General features: G+C 43.5%; 1 protein-coding gene across 3 annotated transcripts in view; it reads left to right on the plus strand.

Moving 5' to 3' along the window:
* The window catches only part of bnc2 (basonuclin zinc finger protein 2), a 154,198-nt gene that overhangs the window by 78,390 nt on the left and 53,568 nt on the right, over positions 1-22,240 (plus strand). The gene's annotated exons all lie outside the window — the stretch shown is intronic.

Genomic DNA, 22,240 nt, shown 5'->3' on the forward strand with positions numbered 1-22,240 from the left:
AGAGAGAGAGAGAGAGAGAGAGAGAGAGAGAGAGAGAGAGAGAGAGAAAAGAAGGAGAGTAAAGATACTGTCCCCCTCTTTCTTGCTTGCTGTGGTCCAGCCCAAACAGTTACCATCTGGTGACCAGTGACTGACCCTTTTTTGTCACACACACACACACAGACACACACAGGCATATACACACTGAGTGCCGGACGGCATCCAAGTGATGAGTGAGTGACCACTCGACTCCCCTGCCGAGTGTCCTTCTCTGCCAGACCTCCCAGGTCCCTCCCCTCACTGCACATGATTGGTCGATGAAAGGTTGATGGGTGACTGATCTGTCCACAGTTCCAATAAAATGCTCAATAAAGCACCGATCCCGGCCCTGACAGGGCTAATAGAACAACACCTAAGAGGAAAAAGCACCTAAACACACATACAGCACACACGGGTGCACGCATACACACATCATTGTTGCCAAAAATAAGCACATATCTCTCTAGTTTAAACCACATTGCTTTGTTCTGCTTTCGTTTGTGTTTGATTTCATTAGGTGCAACAGTCAGTGTGACATCTAGTGCTTTTATTTTATTCTATTTTAATATCAAGATAATTAAAGTTCAGATTTTATATATATGTATACTGTAAATGTATAAATACATAGTTTAAACGGTGGGTAGGAAATCGGCAACTATTGTGATGACAGATTCATTGTTTAAGTCATTTTTTATGGACAAAATGCCCCCAAAGTCTCTGTATAGACACAGTTTCACAGTGTATTTTGGTTTTGGATGGTTGGTTGGCATTTTATAGATCAAATGATTTATCGCTGAATTGAGAAAGTAATCGCAAGATTATTCGATAGTAGAACTAATTGTTTTTTGCAGCCCTAGTCAGCATATCCAATATAGTGGCCTTCAAAAAACAAACTTGGAATAGGAAGTGGTTGACAGTTGTTTTTGTGAGGCGCAACAAGAGAAACAAGGGTGTGTGTATGTGTGTGTGACAGAGACGTGAGCACCAAGGTCAGAGGCAGAGAAGAAGTGACACATACATCACAGGGTTGTGACATGCCAGGGTCACGACAAAGGTCACACTGGCTGTCCAGAGGACACACACTCATCTCCTTTAGCTCCTCTCTTGATGCATGTCTTGTTGTTGTGTGTGAATGTGTGTCAAGAAAGTGACCGTCCCTTCAAAGGAAACGGGAAGTAGAAACAAACTCCACCTCTGCTTCTCCTGGGCAGTGTAGTCGGGGGAGCAAGGATTGAGAGGAGAGCAGGTCACAGGCCCGGCCTAACGGTAGTGTGATGTGGTGGCTACAGCTCTCCCTTCAGTTCAAATGCAGGGAGGGAACAGAGAGAAAGAAGAAGGAAGTGGAGCTTGTTGGGAGACGGAGTGATGGAGAAAAATAGAGTGAAAGCACAAGTGGAGCATCTCAGCAAGAAAAACACTTAAAGTGAGGGATAGTAAGCGGAGATGGGGGGGGGGGGGGGACGCAGCCAGGGGACTAAAGGGGGGAGGAGGAGGAGGAAGGGAGGGGGAGCGGGTGGGTGTGTGTCCCTCGCCTGAGGCTGATGCATTGTGACAGTCACTTAGAAGGATTTTACTTCCCCTAAACTGTGGCTTGCAGGAAGAAGCACCATAAGTTGGGACAATTATGGGCTGAAGGAGATATGACAGGACACATGCAGAGTGAGCCGCAGAGAGAGGGAGGAAGTAAAGCGAGGCTGGGGGGGGGGAGAAGGCTGTGTGTGTATATGTGTGTGTGTACACTCAGGAGAACACAATCATATCTGCTTGCATTTGGCAGATTGGTCTGTATATGTGCAGACCAAATACTTTGTGTGTGTGTGTGTGTGTGTGTGTGTGTGCGTGCTTGTCTGCTCTTGCCCGGTGCGCACCATGTCAGGGAGGGCCGGCGTCTCGCTCCTCATGGTACCGTATGTTACCACTCTGCCTCCCTCATTCCTGCGCCTCATGTCTGTAACTTAACCTGGTGACGGAGGGTAGGAGGGAGAGGAAGAAAGAAAAAAAAAAAGGAGTTGGATTTATATGCTGCCAAGAAACATGCCCTATTTCTTTCTAATCTTTGGTTGATTTGATTCCTTCCTGTGATTTTTCATTTTTGCATAATAGTTTGGTCTTTTGTGTCATAGCCCTAATAAGTGTCCTTCATGCTACAGTACATTGTATGCATGTGTGCTACTGCAAGCTCTACCAAGAATGTAACTGCAATTTGAGTGTAAGTGGATTCCAAAAAAATAGACTTTTCCTGTTTCATTGAGTCGTTTTGCTTTCAGCGCCAACATGTCCTTTGTGCGAGTGAGGTGCCGGTGAAATCGTCTCTCGGTCTTTCTCTAGTTTGTGTCTTTCTGCGTGGCACCTACAGTTACAGTTCACCTACTGTTCTCTTAATTCTCTTTGGATTTGTGTCTGTATGTGTGTATGTGTGTGTGTGTGTGTGTGAAATAATGATGACAGCAAAAAGAGCTTTCATTTTGAAAAATATGCTACACTTGACCGCTCTGTGATACCATCTATTCAAACATAAACAGATAGATGTGCTGTCTCCCTCTGTCTTTATCTCTATTTTTCCTCTTCAGTTTTTTATGTCTCCTAAATGTTTTTATTGAAGTATTTATGTAAGAAAGGCTAATTTAAATCTACCAGACACTGTGTTTTTTTTTTATCACAGGCCTTATTACAGGCATTTTATGTATTTAGGATCACAGGCATGAGGTAGTTTTATCTCTGAGATCTGTCAGCTTTATTAGAAGGTGCAAAGCCTGCAGATTCCTAACATTTTGAATAAATTATAGTTTCCTCAAATGCATGTTTTGATGGCTAAACAGCACTTGGTATCAGGTAGTAACCATCTACAGCTATTTAATTCTAAGATATGGATGAAGATATTTCGAAGATAATGATACTGCAGCAGTAAAGACACAGATTTCCCTGAAGTGATGTGTAAACTAAGATTTAGTCCTCTGCCCTCCCTGGTTTGCTCCCTCCTCATCAGTATGGCAGTTGTGTTTGCTGAGCTGGCTTTTGATAGACTTTCGTTTGGTTTGGTCATCTGGGATTTGGTATTAGCGCTCTTCTTTTCTCTCTTTCCTTCCCTCTACGCCTCTCTCCTGTGGGTTTCATTCAGATGCACCTCCAGACTGGCTGTGTGAGGGAGTGACGGAGGGATGGATGGAGGAAAGAGGGGCATACTGGGACAGAGGTTGAGGGGTATTAGACCCTGGAACACAGCTGGGACCCCTACTATCAAAGAGATGGTAATGATGGTCTGCTAGCATTAGAGAAGCTGGGATGAAAGAATGGCCAACAAACCCACTGAGAGAGGACAGTTTGGCAATGTGTCGAGTCTGAACACGTAACCAACGCTGCCACCTCTGTCTGTCGTGTCCAGGGGACTATTGAGTGAGATGAAATGTTGACGGATTTCCTTTTTCAGACGATTTAATAGTAAAAGGTTCAGAGTCAAATTTAAGTAGGTTAGGGGGGAGTCAAAAAATATTGCTCAATGCTTTCATGGAAATCTTTGCTCAGGCCCCCAAAAACAGTTTGTTGTGGTGTTCAGACCAAAAAAAGCACCCTGTCAAATATACATCCCCCTCATTCATGTCAATGAGACCCCTGTATTGTTGCAGTGCGAGTCCAAACCCATCTTTTACTGCAACTTCATCCTGCGTGGGGTCAATCAAATTATGGTCAATTGTTGCAACAGCAGATAGTACTCACACATGATAAGCCTTCAGAATCAAACTGCGCTTTTTGGATTTAATTTTCTCACCAGTAACCATAGCAACATGTCCACGCCAACACAGCCTGCCTTACAATTTTTTTTTAACACAGTGCTATTTTTGGTCTGAACCCCTGTTTAGAACGTTCTTATTAAGCAAACAAAAAGATGGTAGACGATCCCAAAAGTTATGCAAGTAGTCATGTTTAATCACTGGACCCGGCCCTCCTTAGCTGAACCTATATCCTGGTTGTAGCTGCGTCCAACTTCTTAGCGCCTATAACCCATACCCCCTTGCAGCAGTCATTAACCATGACAGGGGTCAAGAAGGGTCGTGGGCTGAGCACTCCATCGGCTATGGAGTCAATAAAGGACTCATGTCTGTCCACAATGACCCTTATAGTGATCTATTTAAGCAAGAAAGCAATGTGCCTTTGTATGTTGGTGGTGTTTGAGAGGAGATTACTAGTCAGTGGATTATGATCCATGTTGTGGACTTGATGAGGCTTTTCCCAAAGAGGTTTGAAGTAAAGTAAGATCGCTTTACAGTGTATCTATACACCGGAAAAAGAAACATTTGTTTACAAAGGCACAACCATGGATTGAAGAGCACACCTTTTTCTGGCCCTAAATCCATTTTTACCACTGGTAGCTGCGGCTCTCCATACGGTCCATGCAGGTTTAAATAATTAATATACTCTTGCTCTCGCTCGATGATGCGCTCTCTCTCTCTCCATGTCATTCGCTTTTGCTCCCTCCCGTTTCACCCCCCGTTCCTCTTAGCACTTGCTTCATTTGTTTGCTTTGAGGAGCTAAATCTTGTTTGCGCGTATTAATAAGTCAAGGCGGATTATTTCCCCCCTCTACCACAGCCCCCGTAGCGTCCTAGCTCTCTCTGCTTACACTGTGTTTGCAGCCGGGTGGCTCTGTTTGCAGAATCCCCCCCCCCCCCACCTCATACCAGAGAGGCATAGTGCGCTAGGCTAATTAGATTAATTCCGATGCCTGTAATGATTGCTCGCCATCTATTTTTAATGACTGGTGCATATCAAAGAGTAGTAAAGCATGCTACCAGCTGAAGCATGCTCCCACTCCCCCAGTGTGTCAGGCCCTGTAGGGGGCACTGGCTTAGTGTTAGTGTTAGCATATTGCCATTGTGTGTTTGTGTGTGCGTGTTCAATTGTGTCACTGCGGGCTAAGAAGGAACATGTGTTCAGTTTGGCCTCTGCCTGGCCTCCTCAAAAAAAAAAATAGAACACAACTAAATAAATTAGCATCCACTCCATGCGATGACATTGTGATCTTTTTTTGTGGTGGTGAAATAAACGCTTCTAGCTGTTGTTGTCTCCTGGTGCTGCTCATACACATTTTTTTATATTATTTAGGAGGGACTGGAAAATATAATAGATGGCCGAGGTTAGGATATGCAGTAAAAAAGATGTAGAACTAATATAAAATCTGCATAAAGTAAACAGTAATAGCTTTTTTTTTTGCTCTATTATTCCCATCTGATATTTGTATTTTCTACTTCAATCCACATCCTGTTTTCTCTGCTTGCTCTCACTTGTAGTAAATCAAAAAGTAAACCTTCTTCATAGTGTGTCATTGAGCATTAGGCCACGGCTTACACCTCGCCATCCCCGAGCAAGTGTGTTCATCACCCCTCTTTATGCTGCTCATCTTTAATAGATAGATCTGAGTCTCTTCCCTCTTTCTTCACCCCTCTGTCTCTTGGCCGTGTAAAAGGGTGTATAAATATTTGAGAGGCAAGAGGTTCAAAAGTGGGGAAAAAAGGGGCGTTTAGCGAAGCCATTTGGAAACACAAATCTGAAATGAGAGACTGTGAAGAGTAAAGGAGGGAAGACAGGAAGGGTGCAAGAAGCCGAAGTCCTTCAGACAAACCCTCCATATACATCTCTCTCTCTCTCTCTCTCTCTCTCTCTCCTGTTTTCTTCTTCTGTTCCTCTCTCACGCTAAATAAATATGTGCAACTTACAACTCTCTCTCACACACACAGGGTAGATTTCCATAAAATATTAAAGAAGGTGTTTCCTGTAATTATAGCACTGTTTGCCTCTGCCTCAAAGCCTGATCTGTAATTAAACAGGATTCCACACGCATATGCCAAAGTAAAGCACGCTCAAACACACCTCCACGCCCCGAGACACACACACACACACAGAGCGAGGTGCAGATTTGTGAGTAGATCTCCTGTAATTCATCCTCTCTCATATGCTCAAATTTGTACACACACATTCAATGGACTCATTCATAGACAAGTCCTCATACACATCAAAACACACATCCTCTACTTCCTCACACACACACACACACACACACACACACACACACACACACTTTTTTTTTTACCTCATTTCCACAAGAAAAAGGAAAATCAAGAGTCTGTAATATGCTATCTCTCCCAGACACCCTATTGTGATGTTATCTCCATAACTATCCATATATTGATCCGCCTCCCTCTTTAATTCTCTCTCCATCTGCCCCCCTCCCTCCCGCCCCACACCCACCCAGCCCTTATCTAATCTGGCTATGTCACTAATGGCAGCCATTCTCAGCCATGAACAAGTGCCATAATGTGCTCTGGTAAGCCGTTATGATGTGAAATGACCCTATTGATTGGCTTGCATCCCCACTGACAAAAAAAGAAGTGGCGGCAGTCACTTATTACTGTTAATGAGCTGTGGGATGGGCCCTAAGTGGCACGGCACACACACACACAAAGGCGTGCATGTGCGTACATATGCAGACTCGCACCCCTTGCATAATTGTGGGGGCATCACTCCTACCTGTCTGTGTCCCGCCACATTTCAGCTCGTTAGCGATGGGAGGTCCCACCGTGTGGGCTAGTGACGAGCTTTTAATGGCTGCCACTTGGCATTGTCACGTCGCGTTTTCGATGACTGTTGCATCTGTTTCTATTTTTGCGTCTGTTGTACACACCTGGTGGGTCCGTAATGAACAAAGCAAAAGGCTGCCACTTAGTCTGACAAATGAAACAAGCTTTTGCTTTTTGAGTAAAGCGTGTTTTAGCACAGAAGCCCAGATGTGAGTCGATGTAGGCAGTGTAATGGGAGCCGAAGCAGCGGTAAGTGTAATGATGGCCAAAACAAAACTGGGAGGTTTGGTTAGACGGCAGTGTGTCGAGGCCACAGGCGTAGATCCGCCACTGTGCTGTGTAGACAGAGGAAGGGTGTGTATGGCAAGCTGCTTTATGAGTGAGGGGAATCTTCTTTTGCTTATGTGTGTGTGTGTACGTACAAGGCCACCGTGTGTTTTCCAAGCTGGCAGCGCCTCCCGGGAATAATCCATGGGACACATCCAATCAGCCGCAGTGCATGTGCGACACATGTTTTTTTATTCAATCTTCTTGTCTTTTCATCTTCCGCCACCACCAGAACACTTCCTGCTATTTTCTTCCCAGCTCGGGACAAACGAATAACAGATGTGAGAGTTTGGAACGTACCCTCCGCTCCACCTCTCTCCTTCCCTTCCTCCTGTGCTGTGACTAGTCTGTGACAACCTTTGCACTCTCTCCCTCTCTCCCGCTCTTTTGTTTCCCAGAAGCCTGCCTATCCCTTGTCCGCTATGTGGGGACATAAAGCTGCACCCATCTCCCAACCCGCTCCCACTGGATGACTCTCATTCTGAGGCTGTTTGACTCTTTTGTGTCCGTGTCTGTGACTTGGATAATTTTAGAGTACATGTGGAGATGGTTCTTGCTCCTCAGGATCCCCCAGTCTACGCAGTGAATCAACGATTTCGTTGATTTATGGGTATGACAAGTCAGCATGCCAAGAATAACTGTGTCATACAGTTGCAATTCATACAATTCCACTGAGACACATTTCAGGAGAACTCAGAAGGGGAACAGTTACAGGAAATGTTGTGGAAAATGAAATATAAATTTGGAGAAGTGGCGTCACCTTGAAATTTAACGTCATTGTGTTTTTTCACACCAAAAGTTTTTAAACGTTTCAAAATCAAGATTTCTAGTTTTACCGCTGAAGTTTTTTACGGCTCTTGTAGCTTATAGTGGGATTTTCTGCAATATGGCAGATACAACGCCCAACTATTCCCTTACAAATCAATCAGGAACTTTAATAATTAAACTATAATCCAATACATGTGCTTATTTATTAGCCCCTCAAACGAATAAATCAATGGTGTATCAATGTTGCACACTTGAAAAGATTTATTTATGCAAGGCTGCGGCTGGAACAGAGGATATAGTGGGGTGTCTGGGAAGAGTCAATATTTTCATATGTAAGCCTGTGAAATTAATGACCTAATATCTGCAATGAGAAAGCTCGTTTTAAAGGCATAATCCTCTCCCTGTTTCTTGGGAAGACAAGAGCAACTGAATCAATGAAGGTTTAGGCTCTGGGAAATTAATACCGCATACACACACGCACATGTATGGAGTCGCACACGCAAAAACCCGTGGTTGTATCCAAGACAACACACACACACAGACATACGCTGTTTTATTCTATCTGGTATGCCAGCCCCACTGCACAAGAGAAGGTACTTTAATTCGATCACACAAAGTGACAATCTGTGACAATAAGTGCTATTAAATTGGTATTAATGTTCTTTAATTTAAGGTGAATGGAACTTATTCAATAGACTTCTGTGTGCAACAAAAAGCAGTGCATAACATTTGGCAGTTCTTAAAAGTAGCAATCAGTTACTGTATTAAATCCAAAGGCCAAATACGAGGGGAAACTGTACCTGCACTTTACATAGTGAAAACACATGTTGAAGGAGTGATTTCTAATTTGACTGTAATATGCTCCAGTGCACAAACTGTACACTTTGACAATTCACTCTCAGATTGTGTAGCAGACCTTTTTTTTTCTTTAAGTTCTGAGCGATCATTTATTTTGGGTTGTGCAATTTGTGCGTATGTAACCCTTTACCAAGCTTACTGGTTACAATGCCAGGAAAGACAAATGCTCTTTTGCGTTCACCAAAGAGCTGCAGCTTTCTGTGCATGAACTCAGACATTTAGAAGTAAAATGACATTACTTAGCTGAAACGGAGGAGCTCAACAAGACAGAGGAGACGGGGAAAGGGAGAAAAAGAGAGACCAAAATGGTACTTAATTCCTTCATTATCCAAATGAATGAAAATCACATCCATGCACCAAGACAAGGCTGTGCATCTGTCTCAAAATTAACTCGCCAATTATGTGCGGAAGCTAATGAAGGCAGGGGCTCAGTGTGGCGATAGTTTGCAGCCGTCAAAAGGCTTTTGATTCCATTTGGAGGAAAGACCTCTGAGGGCAGTCTGGTCCGGTGCCAGCTGACCTTCTTTATCTGACCTCTGACCTCCGTAGTGGCTCGGGAACTGGGCTGATAGCTGATTTGTTGGCTCGCCTGATAGACAGAGAAAGCGAGAGAGAGCGAGAGAGAGGGTGTGTGTTTGTGTGTGTACTAAGACATTTTGTTTTTACTGAACTTCTCTGTACTTGGTATAGATATTCATGACTTTTTAACAGTGTTGAAGCCCTGCAGCACTCTAACCCAGAACTCATGCGATGTGAGTGCCAACACTGTGTCTCTACCACCGTGTTTTAGTATCCAAAGGAGGCCACAGTGGCCAAGGAAAGTAGGAGGAATAGGATGGTAGGGGGCATGTAGAGGACAATCATTAGACTTCACAGAAGGAGGGATGAGGAGAGGCTGCTAGGTGTGAGAGGATGAGAGCGGGAAGCTCAGCGGCCCCCGAGCATCTGGCAACGCGTCGCGGGGAGCCGCGGTCCCTGTCATTAATAGTGATGAAATCATTTAAGCCATCAGGACTAAACGAGCCAGTTAAGAGACACTCAACGCTACACTTCTGTCTTGAGACGGAGAGGCATTGCTTGTGTGTGCTGCTGGCATTGACACACAGAGAGGGAAAACAGATGTGTGTGTGTGTGTGGAAGCTGACAGGGTGTAGAAAGTACATTATCTATGATTTTTTATTTTTTTTGCTTAGCTGTGTTTATGATGAATGCAACAGGACTCTATATGAGAGTGGTTCCCCCTGCTATTTATGGGATTAAAGTTGTGCCACTGTCAAAATGATTTTCAATTTCTGCAATGTTTTGATTTTTGAATTAGTGCATTAGAGAAACTAAATTAAGTAAGTTGTCTGTATTTGTGAAATTCATGTTTTTTAAAATGCAGTTTCTAGGTATCAAATGTATTGTCATAGAAATGGAACTACTAAACAAGCCATAACTTTGAATTCAACTGCAACATCTTGTCACCATTAATGGCAGTACACATTAGGCAATAGACAAATAATTGTAAAAGCACAAGAAGATGAAGAGAAACATACATGACAATAGTAATAACGACTTACACATTTCAAACTCAACAATCCCTAAAGTTCAAATTCAGAACACATTGTTTACGTTTATTTGGTCTACGCCACAACTCTTAAACCTTGTGGTGTTTTTTTGTGCTAAAAACTGTATATGTTGGTTAAATGGAGGACCCATTATGTTGACATGAGTACCAGAGAGCTGAAAAACATTATGAGCTCACCACTAAATGAGTAGAACATTAGATGTGGTCCTTTTTATATCAAGTTCCAGCCTCAGCAACAGCAGCTCTGCTGAAACAGTTTGGACAACAAACAGGTCAATTATCTCGTCCAAGCACTACCTTTACATTAACTCCATGCTCTCCACTGTAGCTGCAATATATCAATGAATACTTATTTTTGTTTCCACGGTGAGAGGAGCATAAAAACTGTATACGGTATGTCTCTGTATGATGAAAGTTGATGAAACTGTATTACTGGTGTGCCACAATTTACAAGAGATGTGCCATCATTAGAGCTGTAGTGAGAAGAGAACCAAACCACTGGCTAAATCTGCCATGAAATACTAGACTGCTGCAATAAAACCTGAGCATCTGCACCAAACTGGAAACAGATGAACCCTGTCAAGGATACATTGTGCTTTTTTTCCCCCTCCTTGTTTCCTACGAGGCTGCGGGTCTTCTCTGGATGAGTGGTGAGAATAGCGATTTTGTGCATAATTACGTGTGTTGATGTGCGTGCACAGTGCGCAGCATGTGCCGATCGCGTGTGGTTGTGAGTGTGTGCACACTGGTGTACTCTTGTCGGCCTTTGTGTGTATCATGTTATGGCCTACACAAGTACTGAGGCCACAAAGGAAATCCATTGCCAACAACAGCACAGCTACTGGCAAGGAGCCATACCACCCCAGAGGCTTATGGGATAGGGTTTACAACCAGAGACCAAGTGTAGGAGGGCGGCATCTGTACGGGTCACCCTTTGTTGTACTGTATATAGTGTCCAGTTAGTCCTCAGAAAACTGTCAGATACCGTCCTAGAATTCCATATTTCTCACATTTTTCAATAATGATGTTGAACATGTGGAGATAAAAAAGCAACCGCTTGGCCTATAGGCTGCTCCACACTCAATGTACAAATCAGGATATTAATACCAGGTATTACATTGATGTAGAGCAGAGTACCAGAGATTTATAGCATACACTAGGAGTCAGACGAGAACATTACGGTGCTTATTGTGAATTAGGACATGGGCTCTCTGCCTTGTTTGCTCCTGGGGAGGGGTCGTGATATCCCGTTACTTCCTCAAGCTCACTCGCTCAGAGGGGACAGTGTGCTTTTTCCATCTCGGTCCCAGACAACTTATGTCCAGTGTGTTGGCTTTTCGTTATATAATGATATTTAATCGTTGGAAGGCCATGCTGGTTGGCTGGTTAGACTATACAGATGTACAATGGTGATTGGTTTATTAGCCATAAAAAAAAAACATTATGATGTGGGCTGTTACTAATGTAACAGCAAGATGGCCAGGTTGTGCCTCTTTCTTATTCTCCTGGTGGCTCAGTTCGATGATGTGTTATGTTTGTGGTGATTTATCTGAGTCAGTGTTAATAGCAAACATACATTATTTTTTAATGGCATAATGTAGAATTTGAACCAACAGCCAGAAACCACCACGCTCACCACTAAGCCAGCCTCTCTCCCTCTCCTTTGTCTTGTCATCTGTTTCTTCGCCTTCTCTCCAGTGAGCATCAGTTCTGCCTTTCGTCAGTGGCGGTGCCGTCTATTGACAGACCAGTACATTCTAGACATATCTAGGGGATTAAGTTGCAAATTTAAGCAATGGGAAAATCAATGGGTTCCTCTTTTAATTCATGAGAAAGGCTGTCACTGTGAAAAAAAACAGCAGGGAGATGTGGCTGTTTAGATCACATTCATCCAGGGAGAAGCAGAGATGGAGGAGGAGAGAGTGAGGACAGCTTCCTTTAAATCTCTCCATCAAATGGGGGAAAGGCCGATGGTTGCTTGCCAGAGATAAAATAAAAAAATAAAAAACACTGGAGAAAAATATAGATCCTTTGTTGCCACCTTTATGGGTTTATGCAGCCATTTGTTTGACTGGTCCTCCATTGGCTAACGGCTGAATAATTGAATGTGAGCTTTTATTTTTCTTTATCAGAAAAAAATGCACTCTGGTTTTTTCACATAAAGCTGAGAAGTCACCCAGCCCTTTTGTTTTTATCTGCAGATTTTTGTGTTTTTGATACAAAAATACTTCATTTGTTTAAAGTCTTGCCACCAGAAAGTAGGAGTACAACAAGCTGTTTATATGAGTGGTGATGGAAGAGAGGGATGCGAGGAGGAAGAAAATCTACCTCGCTGTGATTGCAGAAAAAAACATTGTTTTTATTTTCTCAAACACAAGCCACCTAATTCCCGAACGGCAGTCGTTTCTGGCGAACATTTAGTAAAGTCATCAGATTCCTGTGCTTTATGACTCCTCTGAAGTCGCGTTCATCCCCAGGTTACACTCCGGTACTGTGTTTCCCCTGCTGACTTCAGGGAATTTGATTTTTTTTAATGAACAGCTCAATATCTAATTCATTAAAGTGGCTGTTGTATTTGATGCATTTTCCTTACTCCAGCGGAATCAAGGGAGAAAGCCAGAGGATGAGGGGGGGATGGCCCTGTTGATGGACGTCCAGTTGAACACACAAAGTGCGCCGAGTGTGTGCCTGCTTGTGTCCCTCTGAGACTTGGGGACTCCGGTCGATGGTGGCTCCTCTTCACAGCGACTGAGAGTGGGAGTTTTACTCTGTTTGACTGCTGAAGGACGGGAGCTGTAATTGGCCTTGCACACTCTCTCTCGTCATTAGAGGCAGGCCAAGAGAGAGGCTTAACAATCGGTGTGGGGCGCACTGCCAGTGTTTTCTTTTTCTCTGAGTGTCTATCCGGCCGTGAAAAAGCATAAGGAGGCATGTTAGGCTTTAGAGCTGTATTTAAAAATGTCACCCGTGGCTCCACTTTGTGTGTGTTGTGACTGAGCAACACATTTTCCCTTAACACCAGTAAGGCGTAGAGATCTCACATTTTATAGGCCCCTGTTTACACTTACTTCAGATGCCTTTCATTCATTGGCTTGACTGGATGAGGGGGTTTCTGTGTGAGACAGGTGGCATCAGGAGAACTGAAAACACCTGTGGATCTGTAGGAAAATGAAGACGGCTTGAGCGTCGACTGATGGACTCATGCAACGTTTCTGATCTTTTCTGAACTCATTCTGCAGCTCCTCTGTCGTCCTCTCTTATCAACTTTCTGGTCTCTGCATAGATCACACTCGCTAAGCAGATACTCATCCCTCTCCAAGACAAATGTACAGTAGCAACAGAGGCATGGTTCATAGAACCATGCATTACATAATATAAAAATCAGGGCATCTGATATACAGCAGGTTGGAGGCCCTGAAGAGAAAACAGCATAGTGAGAAAAGGTGTAGAAAAGTGAAACAGAGGGCCTTGGTGGAAACATGAAGGGGTCAAAATAAGAGTGGAAGGGGCTCCCTGGCGAGGGACTGCGGGGACGCCTGGGGATGTGTCAGGTGCCTGAGCCGCACTCTGCGCTGGCCAGTGTTGTTGTTACACCGAGGGCAGCGCCACAAGTCCGAAAGTATTGATTTCCCGCCTTGTCGAGAGGCAGAGAACTGTCATGTGGAGAGCACTGACCTTGGTACACACACGAAGACAACTATTCCCCCCGGCCCCCCACGGCACAGAGAGGAGAGGAGAGAGGAGCAGCAGACTCAAGACACAGCAGCGCCATGCAACAAACAACAATAAGCTACCGAGCCTCCTGTCGGGGAGGGGGGGGGGGAGAGAGAAGGTGAGGAGGGAGAGGAAAAAGAGAGAGCTTTCGAATTAAAAGTAGGAGCAGGAAGCGAGAGAGAGAGAAAGAGAAAGAGAGAGGAGCTAACAGTCAAAGCCGGGGCAAGTTCCCCTGAGTTGTCAGTGGGCAGCCCGGTGTCTGGTTATCACGCTGTTTGAAATGACAATGGCTTGACTTGTATTTTCCTCCTGAGACCCAACTCAGATCTATAAGCCAGAGGGAGGGGGGTAGGGAAGGGTGGGTTAAAGGAGCAGAGAAAAGAAAAGGCTGGTCAGAAAAGGAGACGATAGAAGAGCGAGAGGGAGGTATGAAACAATATGAGAAAAAGGGCTGACAAAAATAAAAGTGTGGGGGGAAGGGGGGAAGAGATTGACTCCTTCTGCCTCTGTATCACCGGGGCAGTTGTAGCCTTTGACGTCTACAGAGAGAGACAGAGAGGAAGGAAGAGAAAGAAGGCAGCAGCAGCAGCTCAAGTGAAATGTTTTTCATGTGGAAGCTCCATCAGGATTTGACAACAAAAAAGGGCTCCCTGTCACCTGCAGCAACACAGCGGGGCTCATCCAGTCACTCCGGAGCACAGCGCAGCGAGGCAGACAGAGAAAACACGGCCTACAAAGAGCTCTCCTCGGGTTAGATGAGGGTGACAGACACTTAAGAGACCCAGCTTTAGTCACACATCTCTTGCCTCAGATCAGGGTGTTTTGCTAACAAGCTCCGCAGCAAGTTCCCTCTCTTGTGCACTGAAGCTCATGAATAAAGGCCACTTTTTCATGATGAAGAGTTCTGTGTAGAGTTGTGAGCTGTTCACCAAGTCTCTTTTTTTGCGGGGAATCTCAAAGTAGTGGAGTCCTAATTGAATTAGCTGGCTTATTAGTGTTTGACATCGTAAGCTTGGCTATAAGGAAGTGGGGACTTGGGAAGTGGATTTAAAGAGCAGTGTTGGTTTTGGTTCTAATTTTACACTCTCCTGACACACATTATTCCCCTCAGCTGCAGTTAGGCCCAGATATGGTAATGCTAATAATATGTGTGCAAGGGGGTTTAAGTGGCTCTCTTACCTAAATTGCCAAGCCTGGGAAACACAGTCGTCTGTGAACATAGTGGCTAAAGCCTTGTCAATGGTGCGGATGCCTCAAAGCAGAAATAGGGAAATGGGTGTGATTAAAAAAAAAAATTCTTTAGAGAGTGTCATCGGACAAAAAATTGAGATACTGAGTTATTGTTTCAAAGATTAGAACAAGCAACCTTCCTCATCCTCTGCCCATCTTTGGCTGCTCACAATCCTCTTATTTCAACATGTCTTCAAGGGGAAAAGCACACTAAAATCACCTTTGGCCGTAATACTGTTTGGTAGCCTTGATGCTGATTTTTTTGCCTCTGTTAGTCTGCTTTACTTTGGTAAAATCTAATTGCTAATTACACTTGCTTTCATGATCTCAGTATGTTAAATCCAAGGGCTTTACCAGTATTATCTTTACTCACCGAATGACAGAAAGAACCTTTGATCAAGATTAACGACATATACTCTCTTTTGGTCGGTGCGAAGACACATACACACAAACGCATACTGCACAAATTTAATGAATCTGTTTCATCTGTCTTTTCGACTTTCTCTCTCTGTGTGTTGTCGATATTCACCTCCCCTTGCCCGGAGAACACAATTTCTAGAAAGTACAACTTCATGCTTTTGGAGACGTGTACTGAATAATAACAAAAAAATCACTTTGGATCCTTATTAATCAACTTTCAGTCAAAATGTGTCTATTATTGATGCATTTACCTGGTCAGTAAAGAGTTAAAAATGTCTGGAGCATTGGTTAACAGCTTTATCATTTGTTGAATGTCAGCTTCCTTTGAGAGCACAAAAAGAACATTGTGGCTTTAACCACAACACAAGTGCTCTGACCATTTAAAAACACACAAACACAAACATTGGCATTTATTGCACCTCCCTAAAAATATAGCGGGACAACTGGCAGCAAGCAAATGAATAAATGTGAGCCTCCACAATTAGCCCTTGCTCTCAGTGGATGCATAATGGATCTCGCTACACAAAACGATTACGTGCCACTTGAGATAATGACAGATTGGGCTAAAAGGAGCTACTTTATCCACTTAGCCAGCCCTCTTTGGGGGTATCACGCCGTTTTTGTCTGTGGTCAAAAGGGACGTGCCAGTGAGGCCTATGGGCCCCTCAGCCTCCCTCGGTGCCAGAGGGCATAACGCCAAGCGAATGCCCTGCCTGACACATGATAAACTTGGGGACAGGTGACCAAAGCGAAGCAGGCCATTCCTTGCATTCCACACGAGTTTGCGAGTAATGACATGCCAACATGTCATTTTCACCTCACATAAATCCAGGAGGGGAAAAGAAACAGGTCAACACTCTCACTGGTGTCAACAGGTATGGTGAAAAGTGGGAGCACCAAAGTTACTATATAATGGCTACTGTTTTTCTCTCAGAGAGAGCATCATTGTACTCATTTCAACATCAAATTTGGAGTGTTCTCAACGGCTATCAAATATAGTGTTGAGTGCAAATGCCAGTATACTATACCAAACTCCCAGGTCACTGTTTATAAACCACACGGAAATGCATCCTGCCTGCAAAATCCAAAAAAAGAATGCCAGGTTGAGTTGAAGTTACAGTTATTAATCTAGGATGAAGTAGATTATCTGGGACCAGAACTGGCACTGTTTCACTAGGAAGAAAAAAATGTTTATACCACGATATTGGGTGTGAGAATGAGAACATTTTGTAATTTCAAGTGTATTGTTGGCATTAAATACCTATTCAGAGGCAGCAGACTCGTTAAAATAGAGAGTAACAAAGAGAAAAGAATGAAGAGACTAAGAGATAAATAAAAAAAAATAATTGCCTCAGCAAACAACACAACTGCATTGCTTTTCATCTCCATCCTTGCTTGTCTGTGTTTTGTTTTTGTATCTATCCCACGTATTCCCCACTGTCCGTGACATACTGGAAATGCCTGGTTAAGTGCTGTTCTGACATTAGCTGAGTGTAGTCACAACATTTGGCCTGGGGACAAATGCTAGAAAGGCCCTATAAATATGGATGCCACCCACCCCTCCTCTTTCGTCCCGCTTTTCTCCGGGCTCCCTGATGAGTTTGCATGTGTCTGTGTGTGTGTGTGTGTCTGTGTGGCACGCCGTTTGCTCTGTCACACCATGTCCCCACTGTTTGTTTACTCACACTGACAGAGATACACTCGCTTGCCCGTCGGTGCTCACCACCTACGCCTGCTAACCAAGTGCCAAAGAGCTTGCAAATGCTTCAGCCCCTCCTGTAAATAATGCGTCCGCCCAATGCCAGGCTGCTAGCTAGTGCCGCATCCCCGGCTGTCTGAACTATTTCATAGGCTGATGAATCCGTTAGCCTGCACGTCACTCTCAGTATGCCTGTGTGCATATGTGTGTTAGTCGTTGTCACCTGCTGTTACGTCGCTGAACATCACACCCAGAGAGCTTCGCGCTGCATGAAAATGATGGCAACCCCAGGCCAGGCGTCTTCGTCTGTGCCCACTTCTGGCCCCGGCGCTGTGGCGGCCCTGTGGTTGCCCGGGGCTGCACTGATGCCAGCACGTGCGGCGCTGCAGGAAGGGTCCCCATGGGGAGGAAGTGGGCCATTAGTACAGTCCTTGCCCCGGCGTTTTACTTCACTTCAGTACACATCACAGAGGGCCGCCCTCTCACTAACTAGCTAACACATGCTAATTAGTCTGGCGACAGAGCCCCGTTCCCTCCTTGCTTTGGGAGCATATGTGTAGCTCCAGAGCAAAAGCTGGCTGAGGACTGATGCTGCTTCATTAAGTTTTTATTTTTAATAGCTTTGTTGCACCTCAAATAAACTAGGAATGTAGTACAGAAGCTTGGTGTTTTAGATTAGCCTGAACAATATGGTTGATGGGGCAAATACAATGGTAAGAGTTCTTAAAATCAGGTGTGGGTAACTGACAACTCACTGCTTCAAACAGGCTTCTCACATAAATGAACCATTGTACTTTCTGACTTTCCGTACCTTCTAAATCAGTGTGGCGTGCCGTCTGTTCTCCAACCAACTCGCCTCTTCCTGCAATGTCTTCATTTTCTGGAAGCAAGAACAACCACATCCTTAATGAAACTTAATGATGATAGTCATAACACAACAATAATCCAGTGGTCTGGAAAACTAATCAATGCGTCTTCTCTCCTTCCCCTAATGACCTGTGAAAACAAAGCAATAAAAAGGCGGTGTGTGTTTATTTTGGCCAAAGCAACAGGCTGATAAGAGCGTCTGACTGATTAGCACACCACACAAAGCTAATGTCACCACCCGAGGTAAAGGTGTGTGCGTGCGTGTGCATTTCAGAAACTTTCCCCTCCAAAGTTTGCTGGCCAATTTTCATTTCTCATTCACTCTACCACAGTAGACTTGTTATCTGTGGGTTGGATGAGAATTTCCTGTTTCATGTCCATACACTTTATTGTGTAACTGTAGTCTGTGGTGGTAGTTTGTCATCCCAGTAGTACAATGATGAACACATGTTGTTTCCCTCGTCCTCTGTGAAGTGGCTGACCGGCGTAGCTTTCGTTTTAGCACGCCTCTTGTCTTTGGGTCTCCGTCTGATTCGTCCCAGACTCTGGCCCTTCACCACAAATCACTGTGGTGTGTTGTGTGCAGCTTCCGGACACAAGTGTGGCCCTAAAATGGCACAAAAACATCGTCCCTCGGATTAATCTTCCCCTTTTTGCCGTAAGAAACACATAACCAGTGGATCTTTTTTTTTTAAACAAGCTTGTGATTACTACAGTTTCTTTACAGTGGGTGTTGGTTTGAGTGACTACTTTAGTTTTTTAAGTCCAGACAGGGAGAAGAAGGAAAAATATTTGATTTTCAAGGTGATGCAGGAATTATATAAAAAAAAGCAACAAAAATAGGGAAAAAAGGAAAGAAATACTACATTGTGCCACTACAAATAATGACCAGTCGGTACATATTTTACATCAGTGGAAATCATGATACGTACATGTGATACACAAACACACGGAGAAAAAGACCATGTTTACATCCTTCTCTTGGGTCCAAACCGAATACAACATATGCATACTGTAGTAGGACACCTAGAGTTTTTGAAATTCTCAGAATTAAAATGATCTAACAAGCCCTGTAATAAATGTATTTCTTATTCCCTGGCCAGATCATACGAATACCTAAACACACAACACATTTCACATGACAACATGGGAGATCAGTGTCAGGTGGATTACATGGAATGATGGGGTGATGTGTCTTTTTTTCCTGCTTGCTGAAGAGCCTGGTGTCCTGATTAAAAATTTCAGCTCCACTGCCTTTCTAATTAATTAGCGAGGCCACTCAGAGGAGCGCTGTGGACCAATTAGTCTCTAGCAAGCCGATGATGCCTATCGCTACAGCATCACTGTACAGCTGTCGCTCGCTGCTCCGAGGACGGCTGGGGATGGACCCTCAGGTGCTCGCACAGGTTCAAACAGCAGCGTGCATGCGTGCACACTACATCAGATGAATGCATTCACACACCGTAATGATGATAGTAATAATAAGAGTAGATATACAAAATATACAAGTACAGACACACTCGTGAAATCAATATCATAAAAAATTATTTCCAGACGGAGCCCATCTTCCCATTAAATAAAAATGATCATAAACAATACAGTATACCATGTTTAAAGCCTGGATTAAATGGATGGCTCCTGTAACGACTCAGTGAGTCTAAAGGAATCTGTCAAGGGAGTTGGGCTGCAGACAGTGATGGAAAAATGGGCTGATTATTGATAAGTCAATCAACAGAAAATAATCTATGAGAATTTGGGTAATTTAATACCAAACATATTCTGGTTACAGTTTCTGAAATCCAAATTTTTTGAATCTTTTGGATTTTCGACTGTTGATCATCAGACATAATAATGCTTTTTAAGACATCCCTTTCAGTTTGGTTTGGTATCTGACTTTTTTTTTTGTTATTTTAGAAATAAAACAATCAATAGATCGTTTAAAAAAAAGAATACTTATATATATATATATGTAATAATACTGAAAATGTAATTTTTTTTTGCCAACTAAAAATGGCAACTCTGTTCAAAGATACTGTGAGGAAATGCAGCTGGAAAATGTAAATATGCATCGAAAGGAAATTACTAAGACCAACAGTTTGAGTTCTTTTGTTTTGCCAGGTTGAGCTAGCTGTGCTTATACACCGTGAATTTGGTTTAACCTACAGTACCTGACATTGTGAGCTGCATGGCGTTGAAAGTCAGGACAAAAGCCACCTGAAGACACTGAAGCGGCAGCTCTTGCATCCTGATAGAACAAGAACAAAAGCGCATGAAATAAGGTGGACCTGTATCCGTTTCTTAGGTCTTGATGATGGGGAATTCATCCTGCATGCTGACCACAGGGCTGGGTGGGGAGGTGGGGAGGTGTCTGCACTTCTTTGGAGGGGTGGCAGAGTTTGCTGACTTTGTGAGAACGGACTACTTATAAGACCGAGGAAGCTCATTTCCACTTCAAGGGGTCGTCTGAAACATGGCATCAGCAGGCCTCTCTGTTAGCACTTGCTCGCTGCGCACTTCCACGTGTATGTGTGTACCAGTGTATGTGTGTACTAATGCATGTGCGCGCCCTTGTGCACAAACACAGACACACACACACACATCATCTGATCGTCTCACATTCACAGATACTAATAATGTCTCCCCATCGCCTCCTCTCCTAAAGTCTAATGTTTATTCGTAATTGAGGAAAATGCGCTGATACAGTTTTTCGTCAAGACTGAAAAACAGCCAAAAGCTAAAAAAAAAAAAAGTGGAACTTCAAAGCCCCCAATGGTGGTGGTGGGTACACATAATGAACATATTACACACTTCACACACACAAACAACCACGGTAACATCCTGCAAATAATTCACTTTCTCTTACAAGTTTTATTATAAAATGGAGTGTGGATTGGCGCGGTTTAGCATAAGAAAATGAGTGTGTGAGTGTGTTTGCACAACGCAGACACACACTAACATGAGTCACTTTGCAAGCACAAACAGTCAATACTGTAGTGGCTGATTAGTATGAGAAGAGGGGATGAATATTGGAGAAGGGCTCTCTAGAGCCACCCATGAAACATGGAGAGGATGTCAAAGCATTTTGTTCCCATCTCGTTCATTAGATCTAACTCAGGCTAGTGAACGCTCAGAGTGTTTTTGAGTGCATTCACAATCACACACACACAAAGACAAAAACACTGTTGGAAACAGTTGTAGTTATTAGATCGGCGTGTCTGACATTCTGTCGACATAAGTAATTAATTTAGCCTTTCTATTGGGAAAGTCCAAAGAGCCCAATTAACATGGCTAATATTGCTGCATCGTGTAAAAACAACCCTTTTTTTTAAATACAGAGGGAATATTCAAATGACTTGCCTTCATTATTCAAATGTATACGCAAAGTCATCACTGGGGAAAGAGACAAGATGGGATTCACACTCGCAGGAGCAAGAAAATGATAATCAATCTTTTATTTCTGCAAAGCAATCAAATAAACAGCATATGTGATTTTCCTTTATCTTGGTTGTATTTGTGTCATCTGAAATCTGAGGGTTTCTTACAATTATTATCATTATTTTTCACTAGGAATTCAGAGGCTTATTTTGTATAAATTGACTAAGAGCCATGTTGCAGTGATCATTGTTAATTATTCAATTAAAAAAATGACAGATTCAGATATCGTGACAGCATGTTTGCATGAGCCTAGAAGCAGTTTGGTATTGGTAATGAAATTATACAGTAAGTCGAGGCTTTAGAGAAAAAGGAATTTTGACTTTTACAGTTGGTCCAGTACATATGCTCAGACGACAAGGCCAGGACTCACTCAGTAGCCAAATCCCACGGCTTTAAAAGCAGCACGCTGCAAAAATGGAATCAGACAAATAATATTCTTAATTTAGAGAGTGAAAATGTAAAAGGTCAGCGGCAGGAGTGAGGGACATTTTATAGTTTACTTGAATCTGTTTTTATAGATCGCTATTGTGGTACTGTGTTTTCTATTTTCACGGCTCGTTGGGGTATTTGTTTTCTAGTGAACTCAGGGGCCCCACTACTGCAAGGCCCGGGCTCTTGGCTCCACTCTCCCACTCGTATAGCTATAACAAAGTCAATATTACAAAGAGGTAACACATGTCGAGGTATGCTTCAGGCCTGCCCTGGTGCTGTGATCCTGGATTGGGACACACACACACACACACACACACACACACACACACA

Source organism: Anarrhichthys ocellatus, unplaced genomic scaffold (assembly GCF_004355925.1).
Source record: "Anarrhichthys ocellatus isolate YVR2014 unplaced genomic scaffold, GSC_Weel_1.0 scaffold28, whole genome shotgun sequence".
In the NCBI taxonomy this organism is placed as follows: domain Eukaryota; kingdom Metazoa; phylum Chordata; class Actinopteri; order Perciformes; family Anarhichadidae; genus Anarrhichthys; species Anarrhichthys ocellatus.